Raw genomic sequence first — 6,366 nt, 5'->3', positions numbered from 1 at the left:
AGTTCACTCAACCCATTCAACCCATTCAAAACTGCACCCCTCACTGTGACCCCACATTCCAGCTCAGTCCCAGACCGTATCAGCTGTCGGTGTTCCAGTTCCCACAGTCAGACCGTCTGACTTTGTGGAGGGCTCAGTGGCACAAATTCGCTCTGCACTGTCCGGCTTTCTTCGCTATGTATTGAATGAAAGAACAGCTGACAGAGGAGAGTTTGTGTCTCCTCTGAGGTCTCTTCACTCCCCAGTGAGTTTGAAGAGAACCTACAGAGAAACTGGGTCAGGTACTACAAAAGTCCTGCAAAGGTTTACCATCCAGAGGTGGAGAACAAATACACGTTTTCACCATTTCTGCATTTTTGCCCATCAGTTTACTGCACCCTCCTCAAGCAGATCAGGCCATTGTTGGAGTGAGCACTGATTAGAATACCAAAGCCTAGAGCTAAGCTTTTTGCTAAAAGAGATGCTGACTTGTAGACTTCGCAGGATTGAGAGGCCCAAGTCTCTGGAGCTAGATGAGCTTGTTTGATTTAGTGGCAGCACCAATCTGATCCTTTAAATTGTTTCCTAGCAGAATGTAACCAGCACTTTTGAAAGTCAGTCTGACTGTAATTTGCTACTAATTGTAGTTTAAAATGAGCTACTCTAGGCCCAGCTGATACCAAAGCATAAATTCAAGTGGCTACTCTCAGGACATCCTTGGATTAAGGTGAGCTTTAGTATGCTCACTACCTGGGCTTCTGGAAATTGGATAATTTCTATACCTATCATATGTATCACCCCTACTTATCAGATTAAGTTAAGCCCCTAGATGATGGAAAAGAGAAGAATTGCTCTGGGTGGCATTTAAATTTTAGCAAAAATCAGTGTTATTGTGACTAACTGTGCATGCTTCTTTTTTTCTTTTTTGGTTACATGAGTGTGTTCTTTAGTGGTGATTTCTGAGATTTTGGTGCACCCTTCATCCATGTATACACTGCACCATATTTGTAGTCTTTTATCCCTTGTCCCCCTCCTACTCTTCCCCCAAAGTCCCCAAAGTCCATTGCATCATTCTTATGCCTTTGTGTCCTCATAGCTTAGCTCCCACATACCAGTGAGAACACACGATGTTTGGTTTTCCATTCCTGAGTTACGTCATTTAGAATAATAGTCTCCAATCTCATCCAGGTCACTGTGCAGTTTGCTTCTATTATGCCTTTCTCTGGCTACCCAACTTCTGAGATTTTTCCTGCTCTTTCCTTAGGTCATTTACCCCTTAGGGCCATATCCACAAAATGTTGTCCATAGACCACTTTAGGCCTTTGCAAAAATGCAGACCCCTAGACCCTAATCTTACTCTAGTAAATCATAACTTGGCTGTGGGGTAGGAGGCAGTTCCAGGAATCACCATGTAAAATAAGATCCCTGAGGATTCTGATGTACATCCACCTTTGAGAACCACTGCCTCATAGGGAGATTAGAATGATTCATCCTTGCGTTATTTTTAAGTAAAAAAAATTGAGCACTTTAAAGTAAAAAAATTGATTGCAGTGAAATGGAAACCAAGAGGAGAATGTGGATTGGAGTGCTAGGATAAGCTCCTTTGTTGTTCTCCAAGCTCTACCACTGCCCATACTACCATCCCTCCCACGCTGGGTATCACAATCTCAGACTGACCAGGTTGGATTCAGGGCTGCTATCAAGATCACACAGCACATTTTGGGGTACTCCATAATTTGACTTTGGTCTCCTCCTTTTCTCTCTCATGCACTCCAGTCTGGTCAGTGGCTCTGTTCTGCTCACTTAAGCCATGCTCATGCTAGGCTTTGTGTCTTTGCTCACCCTGTCCCCTCCCTTCCACATAGAAAGTCTTGCCTCTGACCCTGACATATTCTAAGCCTACCTTCTCTCCTGTTTAAATCTTAATCCCGTGTAAACCTTTTCCATTCATTTCAGAACACCTTCATCACTCCATTCTCTGAAACTTTACTTCCCCTAGAGTCAGTCTTAATTAAAAAAAAAAAAAAAATTAGCATTTAATTATGACATTTGTGTAAGTTTCATTTTGCCAGCTAGATTTTGAAGTTCTCTGGCCAAAGAGACAGACTTTTTAATATTTCCCTCAGTTTCTAGCACTGAGCACAAAGTAAGTAAATGGTGTGAATCTAATATTTCCTTTTAAAATTATTGATCGATGGAATGCCTCCCTGCCTGACCAGAAGATTATGTGGTAATTTCAGCCACCCTTATCATGTATGACCTCAGTCAATGGCAACAGTTGAAAGTCAGTGTCTTTCAGAAGACACTGAAAATTGGCACAAAAAATGTGCACAGAGGACAGCACTCCACCGGTCATTATTTATTAAGCTTCAACTGTATGCCAGGCACTTGGTTAGATGTCGAGAACAGAGTGGTAAGTAAAACACTCTTGCAGCTCTCATGGGATTCCTGCCCTCCTGGTAGAGATAGAGCGTATTCAGGTGATCATAAAAGTTAATATAAGTTTGCAACATGATACACATTAGAAAAAAAGGATATCAGGCCGGGCGTGGTAGCTCACACCTGTAATCCCAGCACTTTGGGAGGCTGAGGTGGGCAAATCATAAGGTCAGGAGTTCGAGACCAGCCTGGCCAACATGGTGAAATGCCGTCTCTACTAAAAATACAAAAAATTAGCTGGGCATGGTGGTGGGCGCCTGTAATCCCAGCTACTCGGGAGGCTGAGGCAGAAGAATCGCTTGAACATGGGAGGTGGAGGTTGCAGTGAGACGAGATTGCACCACTGCACTCCAGCCTGAGTAATAGTGCAATGAGACTCCATCTCAAAAAAAAAAAAAAAAAGAAAAGAAAAAGAAAAAAAGGATATTGTCAGGCCTCTGAGCCCAAGCTAAGCCATCATATCCCCTGTGACCTGTACGTACACATCCAGATGGCCGGTTCCCGCCTTAACTGATGACATTGCACCACAAAAGACATGAAAATGGCCTGTTCCTGCCTTAACTGATGACATTATCTTGTGAAATTCCTTCTCCTGGCTCATCCTGGCTCAAAAGCTCCCCTACTGAGCACCTTGTGACCCCCACACCTGCCCGCCAGAGAACAACCCCCCTTTGACTGTAATTTTCCTTTACCTACCCAAATCTTATAAAACGGTCCCACCCCTATCTCCCTTTTCGGACTCAGCCAGCCTGCACCCAGGTGAAATAAACAGCCTTGTTGCTCACACAAAGCCTGTTTGGTGGTCTCTTCACACGGACGCGCGTGAAAGATATCATGTGGGCTCTGAAAGCAAGAAACAGGAGGACCTGTTTCCCTGGGGTTTGAAAGAAGAGAATTGCACTGGAAACAGAACTTGGAGCCTCCAGGTTAAGACTCTGCAAACCTCCTTCCCTCTGGCTACTCCCATCTCCCATTCTCTAAAATTAGAGTTGCATGACCTTTCCTTTAGGGGTCCCCAAACTATTAAAGAGCTGCTTAAATCCATGTGGCTGAATTGTGACTGCCAGGTGATTAATCTAATTTATACCAAAATTGGCCAAATCCCTTGGACTTTCTGGCAATAAAATGGGTATGACAATAGAGCCTTGCTAAATCCACACTGTGAAGACGAAGTGGCCCCCAATCAGTAGAGATTTAGCTCCAAATTATTTATTTGTTAAGAAAGACCCGCCACCCCCCCAAAAAATAAAGGAATGAAGGGAAAGGAGTGTGTGTGTGTGTGTGTTTGTGTGTGTGTAAGCAAGAAAGCAGTTATCCCTGTTCCAGTGGGTTCTTAATAAAACTCAGTTACACATTTAAATTGCTCTCTTGTGACTTTCTGTGGGTTACAAGAAAGGAATATATATATATATACATTTTGAGATGGAGTCTCGCTCTGTGGCCCAGGCTGGAGTGCAGTGGCGTGAACTCGGCTCACTGCAAGCTCCGCCTCCTGGGTTCACGCCATTCTCCTGCCTCAGCCACCCCAGTAGCTGGGACTACAGGCGCCCGCCACCACGCCCGGCTAATGTTTTTTTTTTTGTATTTTTAGTAGAGACGGGGTTTCACCGTGTTAGCCAGGATGGTCTCGATCTCCTCATCTCGTGATCCGTCCGCCTCGGCCTCCCAAAGTACTGGGATTACAGGCGTTAGCCACCGCGCCCGGGCAACAAAGGAATACTTTAAGGGGTTCCAAAAGAATCCTCTTTGGAAAATTGGCCACCTATCAACTGACAGAGGGTATTGTTTATTCCTGAATAGCTTTGTCGCTACAAGCAAATTTAACAACGAGATAGTTACTCTGAAAACGCAGTGTGTAGAAAATGCAATAACATATGGAGACAGAGATGTGTTTTTATTACTTTTCTTTTCTGTCGCTTACAGAAAGTGTGCCACATGTGTCTGTTGAGAGTGTGTGGGAAGGTATGGAAGAGTGGTGAGGAGATTCCAGAGACGCTGGCCACTTAATATAGCCCTATTCAGTCAGATGGCTTCTATTATGCAAACTCACACATTGAAGACATTTTCTGTCAACCTTTAAAACATGGGATTCAAAACAGCATTGTCACAAGACCCAGAAGATTTAAATAGATAATGCACCTGATTGTATTTAACAAAAAACAAAACACCTTCAGTGGGTAAAACTATGAATGCCTTTGCATTAAATCTGATCTGCTTTGAATAGCCATTTAATTATTAATCAAACCATAAAAGCAAAAGATACCTGTTTTTACAAATAAATACTTTCTGTATGTCTCTCGTCTCCATGTATTTACATATTCTGAACACATTTAGAAGACAGTTTGATAATAAAATGTACTTACATTTTGCTTCTATGTTGCAGGCAGCCTTCTAATGTCTTTGTACATCTGTAACTCATTTTCTACTTGCAACAACCCTAGGAGGAAGGCAGAAACTTTACTTCCATTCACAGTTGAGGAAACTGAAGCCCAGAGAGGTTAAGTAACTTGCCCAAGGTCACAGAAATGATCACAGGGAAAGACATGATTTGAATCCAGGCTTATGCAAGTGCGTGAAGCCTCTTGACTTCTCTTCCATATTCCCTCTCTAAGACTTATGAAGACGGATGGCTGGTAGTAATTGTAATTGTCTTTGAGTAGGTCAAAAAATACATAATGTTTCCCTAGGCTTTCCATGGGCTAATTTTTAAAACTCTTGTTTAGCTAGATAGTTAATGATGCAATAGTCCAAGTTAACTTACAGCAAACTAAATGTCATAAATAAATCACAGACCACTAATTTGTACAACCTAAGCCAGAATTTGCGATGAAAGCAAGAGGGAGAAAATGTTTGAGAAAACCATCTTCAGAGGAAAAAGCAATAAGTTAAAATTAACTCCCTGAGGTAAAGACTCTACTCTTTGCAATTTACCCAAGTGCTTGTAGGTGACTTACAATTCCCAGCCTTCGCTCAGATCTGAGTTTAAAAGTGCTTCTTTTAGCAGCTCTTGCAGGATAAATTATGACTTCAAAGCAGAAACGTCTCCGTTCACAAAATGGGTCGCTGACAAGAGCTCTAGGGTGCAAAGAAACTATAACGAGCAAGGAAATATGGCAACAAGAAAAATGAATTTGTACCCTCGGTTCTGCCTCCTCTTACCTGTTTCACAATGTGTTATAGCGAGCCTCATTCTGCCTCTCATCACAGTGGGAGGAGTATGAGAAGGGGAGCTACTCAGTTAAACTGGATGGGCCTGGGCTTCAGAGAATTACACTGGAAATGGCAGAGGAACCTTCAGCTTCTTCTGAAGGCCTGCCAGCTTTTGCAGTGAGAGCTGCCATGCTGAGGCCCTGTCATGGCAGTTGACCAAGACTTGAAGTCCTTGCTCGGGGCTGGAAGTCTGGGCCCAGGACGACATGGAAATGCCCTAACATGGCTTCCTGTGAACTCCCCCTGAAACAGGAGATTCCAGGGCAGCTGGGAATCCATGGAGGCCTGTGTCAGGCCTCTGAGCCCAAGCTAAGCCATCATATCCCCTGTGACCTCCGGATGGCCTGACATAACTGAAGAATCACAAAAGAAGTGATATTTAAGTGGCCTGTTCCTGCCTTAACTGATGACTTGCCGCCACAAAAGAAGTGAAAATGGCCGGTCTTTGCCTTAACTGATGACATTACCTTGTGAAATTCCTTCTCCTGGCTCATCCTGGCTCAAAAAGCTCCCCCACTGAGCACCTTGTGACCGCTCCCCCCCCCACCCCACTGCTGCCCGCCAGAGAACACCCCCCTTTGACTGTAATTTTCCTTTACCTACTCAAATCTTATAAAACAGCCTCACCTCTATCTCCCTTCGCTGACTCTCTTTTCGGACTCAGCCCGCCTGCACCCAGGTGAAATAAACAGCCTTGTTGCTCACACAAAGCTTGTTTGGTGGTCTCTTCACACAGAC

The sequence above is a fragment of the Pan paniscus genome, chromosome 4, assembly GCF_029289425.2.
Source record: "Pan paniscus chromosome 4, NHGRI_mPanPan1-v2.0_pri, whole genome shotgun sequence".
NCBI classification, from domain to species: Eukaryota; Metazoa; Chordata; class Mammalia; order Primates; family Hominidae; genus Pan; species Pan paniscus.
Note: the sequence above shows the minus strand (reverse complement) of the source record.